At 50.4% G+C, this 26,129-nt stretch overlaps 1 long non-coding RNA gene across 2 annotated transcripts in view; it reads left to right on the plus strand.

The window, feature by feature from the left end:
- Positions 1-504: 504 nt before the first annotated feature.
- Positions 505-26,129, plus strand: part of LOC125960401 (uncharacterized) — a 58,182-nt gene continuing 32,557 nt past the window's right edge. For both annotated transcript variants that reach the window (XR_007470001.1, XR_007470002.1), the window contains exons 1-3: positions 505-727; positions 1,389-1,434; positions 15,874-15,956. This is a non-coding gene — a long non-coding RNA (uncharacterized LOC125960401). The remainder of the gene's footprint in view (positions 728-1,388; positions 1,435-15,873; positions 15,957-26,129) is intronic.

Raw genomic sequence — 26,129 nt, forward strand, 5'->3', positions numbered from 1 at the left:
GGACTACTTTTCGTTGCAGTGCGCGGCTTCTCATTGCGGGGCTTTCTCTTGCTGCGGAGCACGGGCTCTAGAGCGCAGGCTCAGTAGTTGTGGCGCACTGGCTTAGTTTAGTTGCTCCGTGGCACGTGGGATCTTCCCGGAGCAGGGCTCGAACCCATTTCCCTGCATCGGCAGGCGGATTCTTAACCACTGCGCCACCAGGGAAGCCCCAGATAAGCGTCTTGAGTGGGGGCCGGGGATGGGGTGTTGCACAGATGGGCTCGCTGGACCGCCAGCTTCACTGCCCGGAGGAGAACTGTCTTAGGGATGGGAGGCAGCTGCAGAACAGGCCAACTGAGGGTTGTAGCTCCCTCAGGTGGCTCAGGGGGCCCTGACCTGGGAGACATTGGTGGGAGGGTGGGGGAGTGGAGAGGAGGGGCACTGAAAGAAATGGCGTGAGGGATGGAGAAGGAGGGCAGTTTGGTTCAGGGAACTGAGGGAAGGTCACCATGTCATTCCAGACACAGAGCCAGAGCAGGATTCAACATCCTCCTGGAATCTGAGAATGGACCACCTGGGGACAAGGAGGTCCATGGGGCCCTGAGAGAATGCTCAGAGGCGAGGAGGCGAGCAACTGTTTTAACCCCACCCCCCAGCTTTGGATGTGTCAGCACCTGCTGGAGTTCCGGAAGTGGCTGGAGTTTAATCTGAAGGCTGATGCTTCTGTTTGCTTGTGGGAGCGGCAGAGGTACCTGAAAACACCTATGTGGACAGTTTATGCAGCTGGAAGGGACCTGTGGCAGGTTTCTAGTAACCGCCCCACGGAAACCCTGATTCTCTGCTGAACACTGTTGAGAATTGTGAAGGTCTGAGATTTTATTCTATTTACAAGCTAGCAAATGAGCCCCTGTGATAGCTGCTGGGGAGCTGAGACTCCTGGTCCGAGATGAAGGGCAGTTTATTACAGCAATAGCAGTAGAAGAGTATCAACCTCAGTTCCCATAGGGCTTCACAAGGATGGCCAAGTGATGATGTCAGGACACACAGTCAGTTGCATTTCAGGAGAGGAACCCCGAACTTGGGGAACCCAAATCTTTTATAATGGGAAGTATGCTTGCCCTTCACTCTAGAGGAAGGCACTATATACCTTCTATGGATGTTCACTGTATCCTGGAAATGATAATCTAAAATGGAGGACAGTCAGTGGTTCACTTGCAAGATATGCAGAAATGGAATAGAACCATGGAGAATTCTCTGCCAGGAAACACATGGCCAGAGAAAACAAACAACACATTTCCCAGCCTCTCTTTTTTTTTTTTTTAAATGAGAAGTGTTGGATACAGAAGCCCATAGGTAAAACAGCCCTAATCTTTTTTTTTTAATTAATTAATTTTATTTATTTATTTTAGGCTGCGTTGGGTCTTCATTGCTGCACGCGGGCTTTCTCTAGCTGCGGTGAGTAGAGACTACTTTTCGTTGCAGTGCGCAGGTTTCTCATTGCGGTGGCTTCTCTTGTTGTGGAGAACAGGCTCTAGGGTGCGTGGGCTTCAATAGTTGGCATGCGGGCTCAGTAGTTGTGGCTCATAGGCTCTGTAGTTGTGGTGCACGGGCTTAGTTGCTCCGCAGCATGTGGGATCTTCCTGGACCAGGGCTGGAACCTGTGTCCCCTGCATTGGCAGGTGGATTCTTAACCACTGCGCAATCAGGGAAGCCCCCAGCCTCTCTTGCAGCTAGGTGTAACCATCTAATTAAGTTGTGGTCTATTAAGTGTAAGCTTTTGTGTGGCAGCTTCTGGGGAATTGCAAAAAAAAAAAAAAAGGGGGGGGGCTGGCATATGCCCTGCGCTTCTGATGGCTGGAATGTGGATATGTTGTTGGAGTGTGAGCAACCATGTTAGGCCAGGAGTGGCATGTAAGGACTAAGGATGCCAGACTAGCAGATGCAAGGGGCCTAGGTCTCTGATTATGTTTGGACTTTTTTACATGGGAGAAAAAGAAACTTCCATCTTAACGTTTTTTTTTTTTTTTGTATATGCAACTGAACTTGATTCCAACTGATATAGGGCTAGCACAGAGAAAGACCAATGGAGGATTAGACTTGTCAGCAGAGAGAAGGGTTAGGGTACTTCTCCCCCTTCCTTCTGCCTCAGCCTCATCAGGGACAGGGGGAGGGGATGGGGAGTCACCTCTGGCTTGTTCACCACCCACCGGTGATGCCCCATTCACAAGGGGGCCCAGGCTGGCCACGCGACCCAGCAGCATCCTTTCGAAGGCAGCAAGCAACAAGCTGGCTCCATTCACAAACCCTGTCTTCCTTTGAAAACCAATCATCGTGCGAAGCGTGACTGGGTGGTGGCCAGCGCTGGCCCATCTGTCATGCCCTTTCAGAGAGCCAGGCATCAGCGGCCGGCCTGGGCCATCCAGCCCCTCTCCCTTTGTACCCCAGGGACACGCACTGTAACGAGATCACAGTGCCTGCTGAATTATTCAGAGCCGCCCTGAGTGTCAGTGTTATTATAAACATGCAGATTTCTCCGGGCTCCCAACTTCCAAATCTCCAGCAGCCATCTCCCTCCAGGAATTTTCATTGGCTGCTTTGTGCCTGTGATTTCAGATTCCCCAGGCCTTGATGGCCTAATCTGCCTTTGACTAGCTCCTACCTGCCGCCGGGCATGAAGGCCTCGGTGCCCTTTACGCACCACTTCAGGCCCCATTCTTTGCTCAGCAGCCAGTCCTCACTGGCACCCCAGCAGCCTGCCTCTTCCCCGTCTCCTCCCGGCTTCACCGCCCAGGTTGGTGACATCAGACTCTCCCAAGTGCCTGCCTGATGGGGACACGTTAATAACAGCATCCTCCACTTCCGTGGGTCTCCGTCTCATCTGTGTCCTCGTGAGGCTTTAAGCCTCTGGGTCTCCCCTCCCGTCCCCATGTTCTAGCTCCAGCACAATCTTCCCCTTCCCCACAAGTCCCAGATTCCCGGTTCTCTCTGGAGTTGGTCTGGAGAATACCCCCCAGCTGGTAATGAGGCAGAGATGGTAATGCACATTTAAGAGTAATGAAATGCAGTGATATTTCAGGCCTGACAGACCTATTTCTGGCAGCCTTAGAATTAAAGTGTGAGGCTTTGTACTGCAGCTGCTACTAGGAGCCTTCAGAGTTTTTCTAAAGATGTGAATAAAGCTTGCAGGGTTTCAGCTCAGATCTCTGTGGCTATTTATCCTGCTGATGCTTTCATTGTACCTTTTTATTTGAAATTTTAGAGCTTTTAGATGAAGGAAACGCAGCAGCAAGTGTAAAGCATACAAAATACCCTGGTGGGGGAGAACGTCCCGGTTTTTCTCTCAATTGTCCGTGACAGCTCTGGGGAGGAAGAGGGCTCGCAGGGCTTCCCCGGCGTGGCCTCCACCTCCCCTTTGAGTGGGCTCCACCTGGATCCTTGCTCTGCCAAACCAGGGAGCAGGGCCTCGTGAGAAAGCTCTAGGAGGGAGTCCATGCCACAGAGATCGATGGGGCCGCGCAGCCAGCCCTCCCTCACTGCCTCACTGCTGTGTGAGCTGAGCCTGTGCCGTCTCTGGTTGGGGCATGTGTGGCAGAGGGAGTAGATCCACTCTGGGCCCATAGTGAGACCTCACTCTCCAGACTCCAGACAGGAAAGGCGGCCTGCTGACCCCTGCCTCGGCATGCAGCTCCATCCTGCCAGGCCACCAGGAAGGCTGGGACCGTTCACAGGGAGAGCTGCAGAGGGCAGTGGTGCGAATCGCGGGCTCTGCCGTCAGACCAACCTGGGGGTGAACCCTGGCTCTGCTCACCAACTGCAGTGACCCTTCTGGACCTCAGTCTCCCCACCTGTAAAGTGGGGATAATAATGCGTCTATCATTTAGGTCCTTGTGATGTATTAAGGTACCTGGCACATCTGAAGTCACAGTATCTATTACTAATACGAAAGTTACCTCCGGAGTCAGGATAGCTAGGTTTCCTTCCCGACTGCCACTTGTGGGTCAAGTCCCTTTCCCACCCTGGGGCAGTGGAAAGAGAAGGGGCTCTGGAGTCAGATAGAACCAGGTTCCAACCTGGCTCCTTCATTTTCTGGCTTTGTGAGTTGGGCGGGTTGCTTAACATCTCTGAGCTCCAGTTTCTTCATCTGTCAAAGCAGTGATAATGAGTACTCACCTCAGAGGGTTGAGGTGGGGATTAAATGAGATCATCTTCCTGAAGAGCCCACCCACTGCCTGCCATATAGTAGGTGTTGTATAAATAATGGCCCCCTTCCCTCTTCCCTTCTCTTCCCTCTGCTTCTGTTCAAAGGGGAGAAATTTTAGATCCAGAATTTCAGAAATTCTATAGGAAAAATGACCCAGAATCCTCAACTGGTAAATGATGAGAGAGAGAAAGAGGGAGAAACGGAATGTGTGGACCTTATTTGGATCCTGATTCAGACAAACCGACCGGGAGAAGAAAAAGACCATCAGGGAGATTTTGCTATTGGCTGGATATTCAATAATGTGAAGTAATTGTCGCTGATCTTTTAGGTGTGATAATGGTATTGTAGTTACTCTTAAAAAGAGTCTTTATCTTTTAGGGTATATACGGAAGAAATTACAGATGAAATAATATGGTAGTTGGGATTTGCTTTAAAATAATTGAGTGGACTGAAGTGGGTGCTGGGGCGTAGATGAGGCAGAATTGGCAATCCACCATGTGTCGATGACAGTTAAAGCTGGGTGATGGGACTTCCCTGGCGGCCCAGTGGTTAAGACTTTGGGCTTCCAATGCAGGGGGTGCGGGTTTGATCCCTGGTTGGGGAACTAAGGTCCCACATGCCATGCAGCGTGACCAAAAAAAAAAAAAAGGTGGGTGATGGTCTATGGGGGGTTGGTCAACTATTTTCTATGCTCTTGTATAAAAAAGGCAGTGATCCTTTCTAGATGGGAAGTGTCTCTTCCATCTGTCTCTTCCTGTGGATCCTTCCAGCTCTTCCCTTGCTTCAAGTCCACTTTATTGCTCTCCTGGACTATTAGGACAGCCTCCTCCTATAGTCTCCCAGCCTTTGGTCTCTCTCCCTTCCAATCTCCTTCCCATTTTGCTGCCGAAGTTATCCTCCCAGCACACAGATCAGATCTTGTTACTTACCTGCTTAAAAATCTTTCGGTAACTCCCTACTGTCAATAACCTATAGGAGTATAAAACCCTTAGTATGATACACAAAGCCCTTCACAGTCTAAACTCAGCCTTTCTGCCCAGTCCCAATCCCAGCCTGATCTTCACCCCTCATGAAGCCAGGCTTTGGTCACACTGGCCAGGCACTTTCAGACCTCCGTGTCTTCTCCTGTGCAGCTCTCTGTTTGGCAGGTCCTCCCACCTCTCCCCTAACTTCATCTATTAAAGACTAAATTATTTTTCAAAGCGCGGTTCGAGCGTCATTCTTCCTTCATGCTTTCTGGAAGTCTTTGCACCGTTCACTGAATATCTGTCTCTCTGTCTTCTGGCATATGGCGGGCTCTCACTTCCTTGGCTCTCTGAGGTTGGATGGGGCCATGTGACCAGTTTTAGCCAATGGGTTGTAAGTGGAAGTCACACATTTCACTTCTGAGCCAAGAATTCAATTGCTAATTCAAAATCCTCCCAAGCTCTCTTTCCCTCTGGCTCAGCAATATCCAGATATCTGCTGCTCTGTCAGCCTGGGTTCTGGCGTGAGCGTGATGCTCTGGGGCAGAGCCTCCTGTCGAGCGTGAGGGCTATATAAGTGTGGGAGAAATAAATCGGAGGGGGTGCTTGTCTCTTCAGCATAACCGAGTCTATTCTGACTGATAATTCTTCTCTCTGTGATGTAGAATCAGCTGTGCTGTTCTCCTTCTGTTTGCGCCCTAGTCCTGTGTGTGTACTGTGTCTAGATGATACAGCCCTTCAGGTCAGGAATTCTATTTTGCGCTGCTTGTATTCTGGCCCCCAGCGCTTAGCATGGTGACCTGAAGAGCGGAGGTGTGCACCGAACATCCAGCAGTGCAGAGCTGTGGTTGGTGCAGCTGGTGGGGCGGGTCGTGCAGGGGTTAAGATGTGCCATCCTTGTGAGGGGCCCCCACACTCCTTCGTCACGGGAGTCATGATGGTTTGGAGCTGGAGCTGGGATGGAGCTTGATGCTCTCAGTGGATGCTGTGCCCAGCCCCAGGGAATGGGCCATGCCTGGTCTAAGCCAATCATAATCATCCCTTCCCTTGTGCTTATGAGTCGTTTACACCTGGGCAATTACATGGTCCAGTTCTGGACAATGAGATGTAAGGGGAAGTCTTGTTCTCTCCTTGAAAAACAGAAAGGGATGAGAAACACAACTGGTCTGTTTGGAGTTTGGATTTCACTGAAAGCAGAATTGAGAAAGGACTCACATGCTAATGTTTCCATGAGAGGTTTCCGTGAGAGGGGATCCCAGGGAGCAGAGGAGAGGGAGAAGAGAGGGTAGAGTTGGGAGAAGGAAACAGGAAAGGAAGACAAGCCAATAAAGGGTGTACTTTTGAGCTTGTTGCACTGGGGCTTAGTCCTGCTGGGGACCCTCTGAGGGACATCCGAATTGTCTCTCCATAGGCGCGAGGCTGGGGCATTTACCCAACGATGTTCATTGGTTGCTGGTCACTCCTCCTTTTCCTGGAACTGGATGTTCACTGGTAACCTCCTGGTGACCAGAATCCAGTGGGCATCTTGCTATTCAGTTGCTTCTTTGCTGTGTTTGTCCCCCACTTCCTGCTCCTGAGCTCTCTTCTGCCCTGGTTTCTAGGCCAAGTCTTCCTCCGTTGCTTCTCTGCAGCCTCTCTGGCCACCTCTTGGTTTCCTTCCCAGGCTCCTTTCCCTTTTTCCACTCTGTAGACATCTCCTAGATTCTATTCTGGTCTTCCCCACTTCTTCTACCTACTCTCACTGGGCAAACTGATTCATGAAATGGTTTCAGCTGTTACTGTTGTGACGCCAGCTCCCAAATCTACACCCCCGGCTCCCTGTCCTGAGTTCCGCAGGCATATATCTATCCAGCCAACCAACAAATATTTATTGAGCAGTTTTTTTCTTTTTTGTCCTTTGGCCACGCCGGGCAGCTTGTGGGATCTTAGTTCCCCGACCAGGGATCGAACCTGGGCCCCTGGCAGTGAGCGCACCGAGTCCTAACCACTGGACCGTCAGGGAATTTCCTTTATCCAGTAGTTTGAACCTGCCAGGAGTTGGGAGAAAGCAGTAGACAGGAACTCACCTTCTAGGAGGGCTAGACAATATGGAGCAGTAGACGAAATCCAAATAAACCAGGTAATTTTAGCTAATGGTAAGTGCTACGCAGACAATAATACAGGCCCGTGTGATAGAGCGTGTGCGTGTGTGTGCGCACTATTTCCGACTGACTGAGGAGGTGGCATTTGAGCAGGGATCCTGTTGTTTGTGGTTGTGAAAGTGCAAAGGTCAGAGTGAACTTACCAGTGTATCTGAGGACGGATAGGAAGGCCGGAATGGCTGGAATGACATCAGCACAAGGCAGTGTGGTGAGAGATAAGGTCAGGAAAATAGCAGGGCCGGGTGAGCAAAGTTTTAACAAGATCTGCAGGTGATGGTTACATGCGCTTTTGCACACATTGGAGAGCAACTTGGGGAGGTGGAGAAGGGAAGAGATGAGAAGAGAAACTTCATTTATATTCTCCCAGGGAATTCCTTGGTTGGTCCAGTGGTTAGGACTCGGGGCTTTCACTGCCGGATACCTGATCGGGGAACTAAGATCTCCGCCAACCTCGCGGTTCGGCCAAAAAAAAAAAAAAGAAAAGAAAAGAAAACAAAAAAAAATTATTCTTCAAAAGTATCTTGGGAAGTGTAGAACACAGAGAAGTATAAAATACTACCACGCCCTCCTATGAGCCCATAGCCAGCTTCAACACCATTAACTTAATTTAACAAAGGAAACTGAAAGTAGCAGCCCAGAATATAGGAGGAAAACCAGGGAAGTACTATGTCCATGAAGACTGTCAAAGAGAGAGGTCATTGGTGGCAAATAAAGGCAACATGGTCTTGTAGGTTTCTTTTAGTTTTAATCTTTTTACTCAAGTATAGCTGATTTTCTTTTTTAAAAAAATTATTTATTTATTTATTTGGCTGCATTGGGTCTTCGTTGCTGCGCGCAGGCTTTCTCTAGTTGCGGTGAGCAGGGGCTACTCTTTGTTGCGGTGTGTGGGCTTCTCATTGCAGTGGCTTCTCTTGTTGTAGAGCACGGGCTCTAGGCTCACAGGCTTCAGTAGTTGTGGCACATGGGCTTCAGTAGTTGTGGCTCACGGGCTCTAGAGCGCAGGCTCAGTAGTTGTGGCACACGGGCTTAGTTGCTCCGCGGCATGTGGGATCTTCCCAGACCAGGGCTCAAACCCATGTCCCCTGCATTGGCAGGCGGATTCTTAACCACTGGGCCTCCAGGGAAGTCCATAGCTGATTTTCAATATTGTGTTAGTTTCAGGTGTGCACCATAGGGATTCAGTATTTCTGCAGATTATACTCCATTATTGGTTATTACAAGATAATGGGTATAATTCGCTGTGCTATACAGTCTATCCTTGTTGCTAATCTATTTTATATGTAATAGTTTGTATCTGTTAATCCCATACTCCTAATTTATACTCCCTCTTCCCTCTCTGCTTTGTAACCGTAAGTTTGTTTCTATGCCTGTGAGTCTATTTTTGTTTTGCATATACATTCATTTGTATTATTTTTTAGATTCCACATACAAGTGATATCCTACAGTTTTGTCTTTCTCTGTCTGACATTTCACTAAGCATAATATTCTCTAGGTCCATCCCTGTTGCTGCAAATGGCAATATTTGGTTCTTTTTATGGCTGAGTAATACTCCATTTATATAACCATACCACATCTTCTTAATCCAGTCGCCTGTTGTTGGGCATTTGGGTTGCTTCCATGTCTTGGCTATTGTAAATAGTGCTGCTGTGAACATTGGGGTGCATGTATCTTTTCGAATTAGTGTTTTCATTTTTGTCCAGATATGTGCCCAGGAGTGGAACTGCTGAGTCATATGATAGTTCTATTTTTAGGGAACCTCCATACTGTTTTCCATAGTGGCTACACCAACTTACACTCCCACCAACCGTGTAGGAGGGTTCCCTTTTCTCCACATCCTCACCAACATTTGAGAAGCCTTTCTAAATTTCTCAAGGCAGACTTAGGTGCACCTTCTTTTATCCCCCTGGTTAATGTTACAGTCCTAACCTCATTTTGGTAACACCATTTAGGTGTCTGCTCCCCTCTACATTTGGCTATGAACTCCTTGTTGGTTGCCTACCCAGCAGCCATTCCCTCCCTACTGCCACAGCGCATGGTTCCCCTTAGAGGATTTCGCCCATTCCCAGCACTGGGATTTGGGTGGGATGGACTCTTATCTCCAATTATCCCGTAGCCACTCAGCACACTGGCCACAAGGGCTGGTTCAGGGGTGGGTACTTGACCCATTTCGAGTGAATGAGAGAATATGAGTCCCAGGACTTGTAAAGCAGATAACTAGTGTGAGGATATGAGTTGGGAATTGCTGTGGCCACTTTATGACCGGATGAACCTGGAGCTGATGGAAGGCCTGAAGCTGCATGAAACATGGTGATGAAGCCCCCATGAAAAGCTGAGTGGGAGACAGGGAGCAGAGTCCTTGCTGACACTGTATGCACTCTTGCATCAGGCCTTGCTCAGAGCCAGCTCTTCTTCTGGACTTTAGAGTAATGTGATCCAATAAATTTTCTTTATTGTTTAAGCCGATTGAGTTGGATTTTTGTTTATTTCAACCTAAAAAGTCCTAATTAGCACAGAAATTAGTACCATGAGCCAGGGGTTTCAAGAGGCAGCTCCCCCCCTTAGATGATTCAACCCTAAAATGATTCAACCCAAGGAGGTAAGATGAAGGGTAGTATTAACCCCTATATCTTGGGTTGAGAAACTGGCAGTCTGATACAGCTAGTTGTACAGTTTCCTATTGTATCTTGGGATGTAGCTCATGTGCCTACTGTGGTTATAGCAGCACATTACTTAGTAGAGAAATTTAGAGCATTGGATAGGGTTAGTTCCTTCTTGTTGCTCTTAGTAAGGTACTATAAAAAGGTAAACTTATGTTCAAACTAGCCTACCCAAAAACAGAAAAGGAAGAAAATAGAGCTTTGCTAAGAGAAGCTCTTTCTGCCTATGGTCAAAAGTGGCTAAGGGGGCTTCCCTGGTGGTGCAGTGGTTGAGAGTCCGCCTGCCGATGCAGGGGACACGGATTCGTGCCCCGGTCCGGGAAGATCCCACATGCCGCGGAGCGGCTGGGCCTGTGAGCCATGGCCGCTGAGCCTGCGCATCCGGAGTCTGTGCTCCGCAACAGGAGAGGCCACAGCAGTGAGAGGCCCGCGTACCAAAAAAAAAAAAAAAAAAAAAAGTGGCTAAGATTCTGGAAACTGGAAGGACAGGGACTTCCCTAGTGGTCCAGTGGGTAAGACTTCACGCTCCCAATGCAGGAAACCCGGGTTCAATCCCTGGTTGGGGAACTAGATCCTGCATGCATGCCGCAACTTAAGAGTCCGCATGCAGCAATTAAAAAAAAAGATCCCGCATGCTGCAACTAAGACCCGGCGCAGCCAAAATAAATAAATATTAAATTAAAAAAAAAAAAAAAAAGACTGGGGCTTCCCTGGTGGCGCAGTGGTTGAGAGTCCACCTGCCGATGCAGGGGACTCGGGTTCGTGCCCTGGTCCGGGAAGATCCCACATGCCGCGGAGCAGCTGGGCCCGTGAGCCGTGGCCGCTGAGCCTGCGCGTCCGGAGCCTGTGCTCTGCGGCGGGAGAGGCCACAACGGTGAGAGGCCCGCGTACCGTAAAAAAAAAAAAAAAAAAAGACTGGGACACACATGAAGTCTGATCCCTAGCTCTTTCCTAAGTACCTCCTGGTTTTCATTACCTCCAAGACAAAGGGAACCATCAGTTCCATTAGATATTAAGTGGGATATAGCCTACAGGCAAGGACCGGACTTGGGATGCCTCTCCAGCTGTCCTAAGGTATAGCTCAAGATTAAATGTAAGGCTGAGTGTCTAGGAAAGCACTAAGGCCTGTTACTTAGAGAAAGATATACCCACACCAGACTCCAGACCCAAAGACTAGTCTCAGCAAGATTTGTGGGGGGTTTTTTTTGTTTTTTTTTTTGTGGTACGTGGGCCTCTCACTGCTGAGGCCTCTCCCGTTGCGGAGCACAGGCTCCGGACACACAGCCTCAGCGGCCATGGCTCATGGGCCCAGCAGCTCCGCGGCATGTGGGATCCTCCCAGACCAGGGCACAAACCCGTGTCCCCTGCATCAGCAGGCGGACTCTCAACCACTGCGCCACCAGGGAAGCCCAAGATTTCTGGTTTTATAGACTAGCTCACAGAATCCACCAGAAGCAAACAGACTGGAAGCCTATCAAGGGAGTTATAGTGCCAAAGAAACTCTAAGCCCAGATGCCAATGGCCAGAGACTGTTCAACTCCTAACAAATTTCTTAGGTTTCCAGACCCAGTGAATCAACCTTCATAGGGATAAAACATTAAAGCAGTATTTCTTACACTTTTATGTATATAAGAAGCTTATTAAAAATATCAATTCTTGGGAATTCCCTGGTGGTCCAGTGGTTAGAACTCCATGATTCCATTGCAGGGGACCCGGGTTCGATCCCTGGGATCTCTGGTCAGGGAACTAAGTTCTCACAAGCCGTGAGGTTCGGCAAAGAAAGAAAAGAAAGTATCAATTCTTGGGCTTCATTCCTAAAGAATGTGATTCCTTCTGTCTGGGAGTGAGCTCTGGCATCTGCATTATTAATAAACTTCCCTGACAGTTCACATGCAGGTGACTGGGAACCCGCACTTTGGGAAGCATTGCATTTAGGGAAATTATTAAATTCCTTAAGGACAGCAGGACTTTTTTTGTCCTTGTAGCATCTAGCACTGTGTAGGGCACAGAATGGGAGCTTGGCAGGGCCTTGCCCACTAGACCTGAAAAGCAGGGGTATCCAAGGTTGATTTGGGAAGTGTGCAGACTGTGATTCCAGAGACGGATCTGCCCTGAGTCCCCCCTCCCCGGCTCCTCGATTCTGCTAATTCCTGCTTTGCACCTGTTGGGGTGGCCTTATGCAGACACTGAGCTGGCAGTGACTATGTCTGGGATCCTCTGTCAGTGCCCCTTGTACAGGCAGAGAGTTCCGGATACATCTGTGGGAGTGAGGAGAGAGTTTACTAGGTTTCGCCATGTCTATTTTCTTCCTTCTACTGCACCTCAGACAGGGAGTGTTCTGAGAGCCTGAGTGAAGCAGCTACACTTTTCTAGTACCTTAGGTGACTCATGTGTCTCAACTCCACACGCCTTCCATCGAAGGCCTTGGAATTGTCAAGGTCAGGATATTTAAAGCCACATTCTTGGGAGTGCCCTGGACACTGCCAGCTCAGCTCAGGAAGAGGGAAGTGCTCAGAGGACAGCTGTCAGAGTTAGTGCCCACTGTTTATGGCAAGTCTGAAGCATATACCAGTCATGAGTATGGCCGTATGGTTCTGACTGGTCATGGCCAAGTGATCATAGATTTCTCTTTATTCATTCTCCTACGTATTTAATTCAGCACCTACTGTATGCCAGACACCAGGGAGGATACAAAGCTATGTAGACACAACCCCACCCCAAATGAGCTCACAGACTAAGAAGTGACATAGTGGCCCTGCAGAGAGACTCATGAACAATGATCATAGTCACAGGCAGGGTATTCTGAGCTCACTAAGGAAGGGCATACAATTTGGAGAGATGGAGATGATGGTGGGGTGTAGCGAAATCTTCTGGGAGCAGGCTCCCGGCTGAATATATAAACTTAAGTATAAGTGACCCAGGTCAACTTCAGCTTCTGGCCAAGATGGACTAACAGGAATGGGATTTACCCTCCCACCTGAGGCAATGAAAAGGTTGTACAAAATATATGAAGCAATCGTTATGGACATCAGACAGCACAGTGATCCTTGAGAGAGGGAGAAAAAATGAAATGAGCCCCGTGAGCGCTTCAGCCTAGTTCCTTGGGAGAGTTTCCAGGATGCAGCACAAAGAAGAGGAACACAGGTGGAGTCCAATAGTCTTTCTGAGCTGGGGAGATGGACCAGGGAGTCCAGGGAGGCCAAGGCAGCTAGACTTTTCAGGGCAGATTACCAGAGAGTGAGATGTGGAGAGAGGAAGGAGGATAGAGAAGAGAGAGAGACAGAGACAGAGATATCCAGAAATCTGCAGAGGGTTCCTTCAAGTTTTCAGCTGAGCACTGGTCAGAGCATGTGTACGAGGAAACTACCTGAGTCTAGAGAAGCAACCAAATAAAGGCAGCAGAGGAAACAATCCCTGGAGGTCACACAAGACAAATAATAGTGTTTGTTCCCACTATAGCCAGAATGGCAAACCTCATACATCACGAGGCATCAGATAGAGTGCTCAGAAGGGGATCACCTCAGTAGTGGGGAAAAATTAGCTCTAGACTAATGGATATTCTGGTCCCAACTCACAAAACTGAAAAGCAAGCCTGAAAAGGATTAAACTATTTCCAAGTAACTTAACTGTATCCCAGAACAAAGCTCAAGAATATTTATAGGAATACAAAAATATCCAGCACCTAGCAAGGTAAAATTCACAGTGTCTGCCATTCAGTTCAAAATCACCAGACATGCAAATAATTAGGAAAATATGACCCATAACAAGGAAAATCAATCAATCAATGAAAGCAGACCCAGAATTGACACAGATGTTAGAACAAAGATATTAGCAGACAGACATTAAAACAGTTACTATATGCTCAAGAAAGTAAAAGAAATATTAAGCATGTTACGTAAAGGCATGGAAGATATAAGAAAGATCCAAGTCAATCTTCTAGAAATGAAAATTATAATGTGAAATAAAAAATACCCTGATGGGATTAACATCAGATTAGACACTGAGGAAGAAAACACTAGTGACCTTGAAGATATAATTATAGAGACTATTCAAAATGAAACACAGAGAAAATAGACTGAGGAAAGAAAAAACGAACAGGGTATCAGTGGATCTGTGAGAAAACTTCTGGGAGTCTAATATATGTGTAATTGGAGTTCCAGGAAAAGGGGGAGGGCAGAAAATATATTTGAAGAAATAATGGCCAAATATATTCCAAATGTGATGAAAACTATAAACCCACATTTCCAAAAAGTTCAATGAAACCCTAGCACAAGAAACTGAATTTCAACAAGGGACATCATAATGAAATTGCTTAAAATCAGTGCTAAATAGAACATCTTAAGAGTGGGCAGTGTGGGGGGAGGGAGAGACATTTTATGACAAAGGAACAAAGGTAAACAATTTCAGCAGACTTTTTTTTTAAAATAAATTTATTTATTTTTGGCTGCATTGGGTCTTCTTTGTTGCATGTGGGCTTTCTCTAGTTGCAGTGAGCAGGGGCTACTCTTCGTTGCAGTGCGCGGGCTTCTCATTGCGGTGGCTTCTCTTGTTGCGGAGCACGGGCTCTAGGCGCATGGGCTTCAGTAGTTGTGGCGCGCAGGCTCTAGAGCGCAGGGTTAGTAGTTGTGGTGCACGGGCTTAGTTGCTCCACGGCATGTGGGATCTTCCCGGACCAGGGCTCGAACCCGTGTCCTCTGCATTGGCAGGCAGATTCTTAACCACTGCGCCACCAGGGAAGCCCCAGACTTCTTTTTAAAAACAATGAAACCAGAAGTCAATGGAGCAACGTAGTTAAAGTACTGAAAGAAGAAACTGTCACCCTTGACTTCTATACCCAACAAAAAATACCTTTCAGAAATTATGGTGAAATGAAAACTTTTTTAGACAAAATGTGAAAAAATTCATCATCAGCAGACCTGCACTATGAGGAATGTTGACATAAGTCCTTCAAGCAGAAGGAAACTTATACTGTTGGGTTGGCCAAAAAGTTCATTTGGGTTTTTCTGTAAGATGGTATGGAAAAACCTGAACGAACTTTTTGGTCAACGCAATATATGGAAGTTTGGATCTACACAAGACAGTTAAGAGCAGTAGAAATGAGATGTTCCAACTAATAAATGAAGAGGGAATGATATAACTAGAATATCACAATTTTAAAATTATTTATTTTTGGCTGCATCAGGTCTTAGTTGCGGTGGGCGGGCTCTTCGTTGTGGCAGGCGGGCTCCAGAGCCGGTGGGCTCTGTAGTTGCGGCACTTGGGCGCTCTAGTTGTGGCTCAAGGGCTTAGTTGCCCCGTGGCATGTGGGATCTTAGTTCCCCAACCAGGGATTGAACTCATATCCCCTGCATTAGAAGGCGGTTTCTTAACCACAGGACCACCAGGGAAATCCCAAGAACATCACAGTTTTGAAACCCCTACTGAATTAATGGATCTAGGCAATGAAGAACAATGGCTGATAGTATGACAAAGAGAGATGACCAGGTATTATACACATTGTTAGAGGCACACTTCACCACCTATGTGCTATCAAAAAACAAAAACAAAAAGATAATAATAAACCTGAATCTAGCCTCGAGATCTAACTACCAATTTACAAGATATCTAAGGGGAAGAGAAACATGTTAAATGACGCCACTGTGTTTTAATTAAAAAAAAAAAATCTAGGGGCTTCCCTGGTGGCGCAGTGGTTGAGAGTCCGCCTGCCGATGCAGGGGACACGGGTTCGTGCCCCGGTCCGGGAAGATCCCACATGCCGCGGAGCGGCTGGGCCCGTGAGCCGTGGCCGCTGAGCCTGCGCGTCCGGAGCCTGTGCTCCACAATGGGAGAGGCCACAACAGTGAGAGGCCCGCGTACCGCAAAAAAAAAAAAAAAAAATCTAGGCTTGGGAAATTCTGTAGGATAAACAATCAGATTGTTTTCATCAACAGAGAGATTGACATTTACGGGGATGGGGAGCTACGAACTACAAGAGACTTAAGAGCCACGTCAGAGCCACGTCAACAGTCACAAGGTACGGACCTTTGATTCCTAATTCAGACTAACGAAAAAGGGACAAAAAAAAAAAAGATAAGACATTTAGGGAAATGGGAACACTGACAGATATATTAAGGAATTACTGGAGGAAAAAAAAAGTTATCCAGGCCGAAGAGAGGAGGAAGATCCCTTCAGTGGGTGGGGACAGCACTGGCGAAGGCATGGCCTCTTAGGGAGAGGGGCAGAGTTGGCATTTACAGGAGAAAAGACTCCTGCTGCATTTGCGTCGCGTCCTCTGACCTTTCCCCCGGGCTAGGGCTGGCTGGGGTGCTCTGGTTTCTGATAAAGGAAAATGCAGAATATTGACGTGGAGACTATTTCTGTTGACTTCTTCTGGCCTCCCTGGGTGTAGGGACCACCTGGGGGAAGAAATCTTGTTGAGGGCTTTCAAGGCCACCCTTAGCAACAGGGGACAAGCACCCAGCAGCCTGAGGGAGACAGAGGCTTTGAGCACTTCAGCCTCCTCCCACCTTCTCAGCTCTGCCTGGGGGTAGCAGACCAGGAGAGAGGAGAGAACTGGCATGAAGGAGAGGAAAGAAGAGAGGGAAGGAGAAGAGGGAAGAGAACAAGGAGAGAGAGCTCGGCGTGCACTCAAATGCTTCCAAGAACCAGCTGACTTCAGCCTCTAGACATTAGGTGGAACGCTACCCTCCTCCCCTCGTGCTGCCTGCAGTTCAGTCCAGAGACAAAGCTGCTTGTGAGGAGGGATAAAGGGGATGCTCCAGCCGCAGAGATTAAGGAGTTTGCTCAGGTCGATGGGCAAGTTGAGATGACGAAAGGGCTGAAGGACAAGCCCGGGGCCCTGACCCTGTTTTATCCACCATCACTCAGGGCTGATCTTGTACTCTGTGGTGCCTCTGTCCTGTGGTCCCTTGCTGCACCAAGCGCCCAGTGACAAGTAACAACCAGACTCTTATTAGCCAACATTACTGAGTGCTCACTTTGCCAGGCCCTATTCTAACTGTTTTACATATTAATTCATTTCATCTTCTCAACAACCCTTTGAGGAAGGTACTGTTATTAAACCCATCTAATAGATGAAGTAACTGAGCTCAGAGAGCGTAAGTTGCTTACTTAAGATCACGCAGAGAGTAAGTGGCCCCCCTGTAACTGAACCTAGGAGAGGTCTGGTTGCAGAGCTCGTGCTCTTCACAGACACCCCAACAGCAGTGGTGACTTCGGCACACTCCCCCGGGGCCCCGTCCACGCGCCTCCTTTCCCCCCTGGGCAGCTGAGGCCCAGGGCTGGAATCAAGGCTTCCCGGGGCTCTGAAGGAGGCCTTGGGGCCACCCTGGAAAAGCCACCCTGTGAATAAAAGGCTGGGGGCCCCCGAAGCTGGGGAAGATCTTGCCCAAAACAAACTGCATGCCTGCCCTAAGCTGTTCTCAGCTGAACAGCCTGGATGCGGGGCTGCTCGGGCCCGTGATTCTTATCAGCCGTCCAAGAGAGAAATCTGCATCGTGACATTCTGATCCCAGGGTATGAAGGGGAACTGGGGAAGGGGGCGTGAGGCAGCGCCGTGTCGGGAGGGCTCGGGCCTGGAGGGCCGCCCCGCCCGGCTCTCGGTGGGCAGCTGGGTCTCCTCCCCACGTTCTGGCAGAACACCCTTGAACGATTTAGCCTGAAATAGCATAAGAACTTCTTTCCCATTTTTTCCAGGCTTTTGGATGAAATTATATTTTACAAATGACTCATTATTATATTTATAGCTTCTCTCCAAATGATTCAAATTGTGGTTTGTCGCCTCCCTGTCTCTCAACTCCCCCCAGCTCGACAGGAAGAAGTGCTGTTTACTGTACGGCCAGGTGTGGCCCCGAGAGCTGCTGGGCCCCCTATAATTACGTGCCCTGAGCCCTGACAGGCACTCGGGCACATGGAGTCACGCGCAGCCTTTGTTCCAGCACATCGTCGTGGTCGTGGTGGTGGTGGTGGTGGTGGTGGTGGGAGCTCGGGCTCGGAATCCGCCGCTGTAGGAAGTGCTTGTGTGTGCCGGTGGGGGGGGGAGGGGAGTGGGAAGGCTGTCCCCCGGAGGCTGTGACAGAGGGTGCCTTTGTGAGGGCAGAGGCTGGAGGAGCCAGAGCTGCACTTCCTCAGAGCACCCTGTGAGAAGGCTGGGGAGGGGGTGGGATCTGGGCCTAGGACCCCCCCACGCCGGGCGCTATACTCCTTCCCATCCCCCAGCCTCCACTGAGGAGCTGAGAGGGTGGCCGATGGAGGAGGTGGCGGCTCAGACATGTCAGGCTGTGCTAGTGTCTGCTTATTGACACTTGACGCTTTCTTGTGAGGAACCACTCTGGCTCTGTGTCAGGAAGGATGGGGGGTGTGCGTCTGGTGCGTGAGTCCCCTCCCCCTTCCAGGCTCCACGCCCCCATCCCTACCCTTCTACCCTGGCTCCCCCCAGCTCCCAGGAAACTGTGGTCAGGTTAGTGTGAGAGCAGCTTGCTCTTAAACAGGCCACCTTTGAAAGGAAGAGTGGCGAGAAGGCCCCATTTGCACTGACAGTTTATTCCACCAGGTGCCTGTGGGATCAACGTCCCCTTGGTCTGCTCTCCTGCATACTTAGAAAAGTTGAAAGCCCACAGAACGGGACGGAAAGACATTCTGGAACTCACAGTGTTAGTCTCAGAGCCCTCACGACAACCCCCTGTCCCTGGGGTCCTTGGACCTGAGGCGTGGTGACCCACAGACGCCTGTGGCTGGCTGTGGGGTGGGGGCCCTGGGGCCGCAGCAACGACGGGCCGCCCGGGCGCCCGGAAGGCCCAGAGTTGAGAAGGGAAACAGGCCACCCTAGAGGGAGCTGGCTTCTTGGGACACGTCTGCAGACCCCTCCCTGTGCCTCAAGGGAAGAATTGGCTCCTTGATGTTACTGATTCTGCAGCTGAGGGGCAGCGCGGGGCAGGAGGCTGGGCCCCGACCAGGTGGGAGCTTGGAGTTGCACGCAGTCCAAGCCTCGGGCTCTGGTTGTGTCCCCAGCTCGTCCACCAGGGTTCCTTCGGGACTGCTTCCATTTTCACATCTTGGCACCGCCTGAGGGAGTGGGAAGGTGGCTCCGGAGGACGTGCTGTGGGAATGGGTGTGGACGAGCATAACGTAATTATTGGTGAAATCAGTGTGGAGCCTTAACCGGATGACTTCCATCTGGGCTGAGCGGGTCCCTGTGAGGTGTGTGAGGCTGTCCTGAGGAGCGGCCAGGGCCCTAGACGTGGAGGCCTGGGAACCCCTGCCTCTGGGGTGTTCCATGCAGGGGGGAGGGCCCTTGACAAGCCCCTCCTCAGAGGGAAGGGAAGGCTGGGAGAAGGACCAGAAGGGGTCCTGGTGAGGTAGGGGTGGCTGGCAGCAGGAGGAAAGGGAAGAGCCAGGTGTGGACTCCCCTGGGCTGTGGGTGACCTGAACGTCCTCCTTGGGCCTGAGGGACAGAGGGACTCTTGTTGGAGAGAAGTGCTGCCTCCTGCGTCCCGTGTAGAGCTGGGGCTGGCGGGCTTCCGACAGCAGCAAAGCCAGCTGGTGGTCAGACTGAGGGGCAGCCAACTCAGCTAACTGAAGCCACCTTTGGGCCACCTTCTTTGTGGGGTTTGTGGTCCTGTAGCCGCCCTACTTGTGCTGGCACCTTTTGAATATGTGCTCGAGGGGTTCAACTCTCTCTGGCCTTTCGCGTACCCCTCCCCCAACTCTGCCCCTGCTTGGAACCCCACTGCACGCCTGGTGGAGGTGACGCGATGGGCAGTCTGTGGGCAAAGCTGGATCCCAGCTCTGCATTAAGAGTGAATCGTGGAGAAGATGTGTCTTGACAAAATGGGCTTTCATGGCGGAGATCAGACTGGGAAGGACTCGGCTTCATTCCACCTCTGATGAGGATGATGGTTTAGGGTGTTGGTGGAAGATCAAAGTTATTATCTTTAGGTCGTATTTATGGAGTGATTTACTGTCTACCTCCCTATCTTCAGGCAGCAACTTCCTTCTAATGTTTGAGATGTTTCTAGTTTGACAAAGTGAAATTAGAGATGATGAAACCAACTTGCATGCACTCCTCAAACTGTGTTCACATCCATTATCTCATGCGGGGCGGCCTGTTCCCTTCTCCATTTCCTTTATAAGGATATTGAGATACAGAGACTAGATAATTTGCCCAAGAGCACACAGCTAGTTACTGACTAGGTTTAGAGCCAAGGTCTGAATACTCCTTTTCCAGTGATGTCTCCTCTGTGGTCCTTCTGCTTTCCATCAGTTTGAAAAGGGAGCAGAAGCCTACAGCCATGTAGGTGGGGTCAGCAGAGAGATGACTGAGAGCAGGTGAGGGTGCCCTCCTTAGCCTGGAACTCTGTGACAGGTGTTCACAGAGCTGCTGAGATCCAAGGTGGCAGAGGGAAAAGCCCCCATAGGGTCAGAGTGAATGTTGCTGACATTACGTTTTTACTGTGGTACAGTAGGCATCATATAAAATTTACTACTTTTACCACTCTTAAGTGTACAGTTCAGTGACATTAAGTATATTTACACTGTTGTGCAACCATCACCACCATCCGTCTTCAGAAACTTTTCCATCTTCCCAGACTGAAACTCATACCCACTGAACAATAACTCCCCATTCTCCCCTCTCCCCAGACCCTGGCAGCCACTATTCTACTTTCTGTCTCTAGGAATTTGAGTACTCTAGGGACCTCGTGTAAGTGGAATCATACAGTATTTGTCCTTTTGTGTCTGTCTTACGTTGACTTATTTTTTATTGGATCATCATTTTTAACTACAACTGGGATACTGATTAGCAGTGCTCCATGCCCATAAAGGGGTAAAAAAAAAAAAAGAGAGAGAGAGAAGAAGAGAGAGAGAGAGAGAGAACAAAAGTGATTTGGGGTGAATTTCTCAACTGGGAGGGGTACCAGATGTAAGGGGGCGGTGGTGGGGAGTGGAGAAGGAGAAAGTGTTACATAGAAAAAAATGGCACGCTTTATCATTCCAGGGGAGGGGTGCATCCCCCCTGGAGATAGATGCCTCTTTTTTGAGGATTATGAACCCTGATGGAGAAGCCGCTTTGTCTGGTGAGAACAGTGTGCCCCTCTGGGCATGCTGAAGGCAAGACAAATTGTTGTGTGAGAGAAATCCACAGGAACTTGGAGTTTGGATAGAAGGGTCTAGAGGAGAAGAGAGAGGTTGGAGAAGATAGTATAAGTTGGGACTTAGGAAATAGTGAGAAATTTTTCAAGGCTGGGAGATGGTGGATCTGGAGAGTAATGTCTACTAGTAGATTTGAACGTGCTCACTGTGATTCCCCTCCATTTCCCCAAACTTTAAGTAAATGTCTACTACTGTGCCCATTAGCCTGGTGGGAGTTGGAGGGGTGGCTGGTGGGGAAGCGGGAAGGGGGCATTGCATGGGTGATAGAGGGGTGCTGGGGGAGCACGGCAGCTACAGGAGGTGAGATGCAGAAGGAGGGGAGAGGCGGACAAGCAGGAAATAGAGCCAGAGGTCGCCAGAGGAAGCATTAACCTTCTGAGGGTCCTGCGCACACGGTCCGTGATGGAGGCAAGAGGCCAGAGGGACTGTGAGGCTGAGGGGGGCGACACAGTGATGGGGTCCCCATAGTTGGGATGGGGCTCAAGTCGTTTCTTGAATATTAGGGGCAGGCATTCCAGTTAGATAGCCTGAAGGAATGAGTGGCTGTGGATTTCTCTTCTTGGAGACCTTCTGGCAAAATCTAGACAGGGCACAGCCTGGTTCATTAGGAAGCAGAGGCTCTCTGTGGTCCCATCAGCTAAGCTCACTGCCTCCAGGATGTCCAGATTCACGGGGAAGAGAACTGTTTTTCTGAGAGGTGGAGATGGGGCTAGAGCCAAACCCAAGCCCAGAACATGTCTTGAGCTTTCAAAACACCCTTCTCTTTAAAATCGTCTGAAAGCACAGATCTGGGGCCGTGACTGTCTCTGATGGAGACAGATGTTTTTGGGAACTTCCAGACATAGCAGGAGCCCAACGAGAGGGTCTGGCTGCTCCCACCCAGAGATCCCAGAGGAATCTGGCATGGAAGGCGAGCTTCGTGTCACCGGGAACGTTGGAGATTCCCTCACCAGGTCCTGGGCTAAGTGTGGGCCGGGGATGGAGCCCTGCCTGGAATTACTGATGCATCCAGAGATCTCAGGACCAGCCTGCATGGTGGAGGTGGGGCCGACCGAGGACATTTCCCTCTGGTCCTCTCCAGCCTTGGCCCAGAGAACCAAGGCTCAGGGCTTGACTAGCTGGATCCCATTTTGGTCCCAGCCCAGCATCCCTTCGTTAGCTGGGTCCTGGGGAAAAGGGCCCGGCTTGGCTCACACTTGAGGAGGTTTGCCAAATGTGTTAGTTGCCACTAAAAGCTTGTAAACTGGGGTGCAGGGTGCTGAGGGGCCTGGGCTGGCCCGAGGATGTGCCGTTTAGAAGTTCCAGAAGTTCCCTGCAGGTTGGGAGGGAGGAATGTCGCTGCAGAATCACAGGCAAGTCTGTCCTGGGGCCGGGCCAGCTTTCCCTTTGATGGGCCCCTCTGCTCTGGGGGAGCTGTGTGTTCCCTTCTACTCAGGCAGCTTGGGAAAGACCAGAGGCCCTTTCAGGGAAAGGAGAAAGAGGGAAAACAGGCCTGAAAACACTGTAGTGAAAGCCTAATTCTCAGCTTCAGCTGCGGACTCAGGCCCAGGGCACAGATGCATTTTCTACTCCATTAGGAGAATGTGGATGGGTTCTGAAATCGGTTGTTTGGGGGAACTGCAGAGCCTCAGAGCTTCGGTGCTAGAAGGGTGTTGAAGACCAGCTAGTACAGCCCCCTCATTTTGCTGGGAGGCTAATTTGAAACAGAATGGAATTTGGCAGGGGCTGGGATGCCTTTTTTCTTCTGAGGCCCCGTTTCCTGAAAGAGAGTGTCCGAGATGAGTTGATTTCACTCATTCACTCATTGGCCTCCTTGGTGCATTAAAAAAAACAAAAACAAATACAAACAAACAAACAAAACAGCCCTCAGAGGTCCAGATCTGGCTTCTTTGAAACTAACAGAGTTTGTGGCTTCCAGGGAGTTTTCAGTTTGGAGCCATCATTTCTGTTTGTTCATTAAATTGTTTGTTCACCACAGGCTTCTTGCCAGATCTCCTTTTGCACGTTATCAGGCTGTGCTTGTGAATGGCCCAGGGAAGCCAGAAACCGAACTCAGGAAAGGACTGGAATAAGGCAGGGGCTGGTATGGTCTGGGTGGGGGTTGGAAGATGGAGGTTGGCAGGCCTGTGGTTAAGGGTGGAGGTCTGAGCACCCTCAACGAGGAGCCTTACGGCAACAGAAGAGACCTTGGCGCCGCATCTGCGCAGGGCTGGACGCTGGGGCCGCCTGTGGAAGCAGAGAGGCTGCCTTAAGAAGATGGCACCTGGATTAATAAGGGAGGGCTCTGAGGATAGGCAGGCCTCTGGCACAGGAAGCTTAGGAAAGAGGAGACCTGGATGGGGGACAGCCGGCTCTATCAGAAAAAGAGCAAAGAAAGAGAGAGAGTAAGGGGCACGGAATGAAGCGGGGCCTGAACTGATTATAAGTTGTGGGAGGGGCCCAGGAGGCTGCCAACTTTGATCTCACTTTCTGGACAGGCCTTTGGGTTATTTCTTATACCCACCACCCAATCACCAGAGAGCTATCACCTTCTGATATAAGAAGCTCTTGGCAGACAAGTGAGACATATGCAGCTGGAATTGGGGGCAACACAAGCTGGGTGTGGGCTGGGGAGGGGACATACATATGCTGGTGGGGAGAGGAAAGTCTTTCAAAGGCTCCTGTCTGGGGAGGCCAGTGGGGGAGGAGAAAGTCAGGGCTCAGGGCAGGGGCATTGTGTGTGCTGTTCCCATGGTCCCCCTGTGCCCGGCTCAGGGCCAGGCACCCAGAAGCTGCTTACTGAATAACTGAATGAATGAAGTTGGTATCTGTCCGAACGCATGGAGTGCTGTTCTCTTGAATCCCTATGTCAACTACTATTTTTCTTCTTCAGGATTTAAAGAATAATCAAGAATATTTGCCTAACTTGAGCCTTCTGCTTCAGGAAGGATCTTACCATTGGTGTGACAGAGGGCATTAGGCACTGTTCTGGAAACTGTCTCAGCATAAAGACCCTCCATTTGGGGAGGGAGGGGAGACAGGAGGAGGGCCAGAATGACCTCTCAGGGTCCAGCTGGCTCTGTGGGATAGAGGGTGGACTGAAATTCGCCAAGCTGTGCTGGTGATGCGGAGGTCATCGCACGATGATGCATTAGCAACTTTGGTAATTGCATCATGTTTTTCTCCATGTGACAGCGCCTGGCTTGTGCCTCATCCCCAGCAGATAACCAGTGGGGGAAAATAAAATGGAACTCAAATCTTTTCTCTGACAAGGTTTAACTCCTGGAACTGGTTACTCTAAGAAACCATGGGTCACCTTCCTTGGACAATTTCAGGGCCCATTACTGTGGTTTAGGGAAAAGACACGGCACTGAGAGAGATATTTCCTCCCCTCCCAGCTCTATGCCTTGTGGGAGGCTCTCATCCCCCAACTTCGCTTGGGCTTGGTTTTGGAAGTGATGGTTAATCGTCTCCTGCTGTAAGCATTTCCTGGAAGGGCTTGGTATAGTGTTCCTCCAGAGACAGGGGGATGGCTGAGATGGCCTCTCCAAGTCTTGCCCACTCTACAGTTTCTGCATCTCAGGAGGATCTAAGCATTTCCTTTCCTTCATAAGTTGTCAGAGTTAACTCCACGTGGGCGTGGGCCTGGGCTCCTTGTAGCTACACCACCCTCCCTCTAATATTTAAAAGATCTGTGCTGGTTCTTAGGGCCTTAAAATCATCGATTTATTTTCCTTGGCTCTGCCTGAAAAGGCCACATCGGTCTTTTTTTTTTTTTCCTGAAAGCTAGGTCCTCTGGGCTAAACACAACCGCCTCTCAGCTCTAGAAATGGCTGGTTTTCATCATGCCCTTTCCCGATCAAGTTATTTCTTAAATTGCATTCCCCCCTGCTGGGTGTTCCGGGACACAGGAGCCAGTCCGTGGGGGCCCCTGGTGTTTCTTTCTCCCGGAGTACTTGAGGGAGAGCCTGTTTCTCTGTCGCACACTTTGGCCCGAAGGGGGCAGGCGGCCCCCGGCCCTGGGCAGGGGATGCTCGGGCGGCGCGGTCGCGGGCAGCTGCGACCCGGGGCGCAGACCGCGGGGCCGGGTAGGGGCGTCTCCAGCGCTCCTGAACGTGACCCACCGCCAGAACGCTGGGGAGCAAACCGCTGTGCCCCGAGGCCGAACACCGCCCTCCGCCGGCGTCTGGGGCCACCGGGCAGCGCCGCAGGAATGAGGCACCGTGGACCGAGGCCCTTCTCGGTCACGGCCGCGCCCCGGCTCGCGGGGCTCCGGCGCTCAGAGAGGCTCGGGGCGCCCCCTGGCCCGCCCGCCTGGCCCCCTCCCCTCCAGCCCAGCCCGGCGGCCTGGGCCCCTATGGGAAGGGCTGGAGGCGACACCGGGAGGGGGCCGGTGGAGGAGGGAGCGTTCCTGCAAATCACATGATTTTCCCGCTTATATAAATCACAGCTTGTTTTTCTCAACTGGCTGCAGACTTAAAGGTGCAGTGTCTTCTTTCTCTCCCAAGGGCAGGGATGCCCCGGGGTGTTTCTGACGGCCCCGAGCTGGCTGGAGGTGGCTTCACTAATGAGAGCGTCAGGGTTTAGGGAGCCCCCCACTCCCATCCCACCCCCACCCCATACTCGGGGATGTTTCCTTTTAGCTGGAGACCGGGGAAGGACATGGAAGTATGATCACCAAAGGAAGCAGAGTCAACCCGGGTTGGCGGCGTGGGTCAGAGACCTCTCTGGAGACCAGCTCCCCCTGAAAGCTGCTGGCGCCCTGGATGCCCCTGGGGAGCCCTCAGCTGAGGGGTCAACATGAAACTGTCCTGTGGGAGATCTGTTGTGGCCAAAATCAGGCTTCCAAGGCTGACGCTTGTTATTCTGACCAGTCCTGGCTATTTGTCTGAGGCCAATGTATGTGGGAAGAAAAAGGAGATCAACACGTGTTGAGCACCTACTATCTAAGTATTAGGCACCGCAGGGAGAAACCTACTAGACCCATTAGACGGTCTTCTTCAAGTGGTTTATACTGTTTGGGGGTGATGAGATAGAGACTTGTGAGAGATTACATAGC

Source organism: Orcinus orca, chromosome 11 (genome assembly GCF_937001465.1).
Source record: "Orcinus orca chromosome 11, mOrcOrc1.1, whole genome shotgun sequence".
Classification (NCBI taxonomy): domain Eukaryota; kingdom Metazoa; phylum Chordata; class Mammalia; order Artiodactyla; family Delphinidae; genus Orcinus; species Orcinus orca.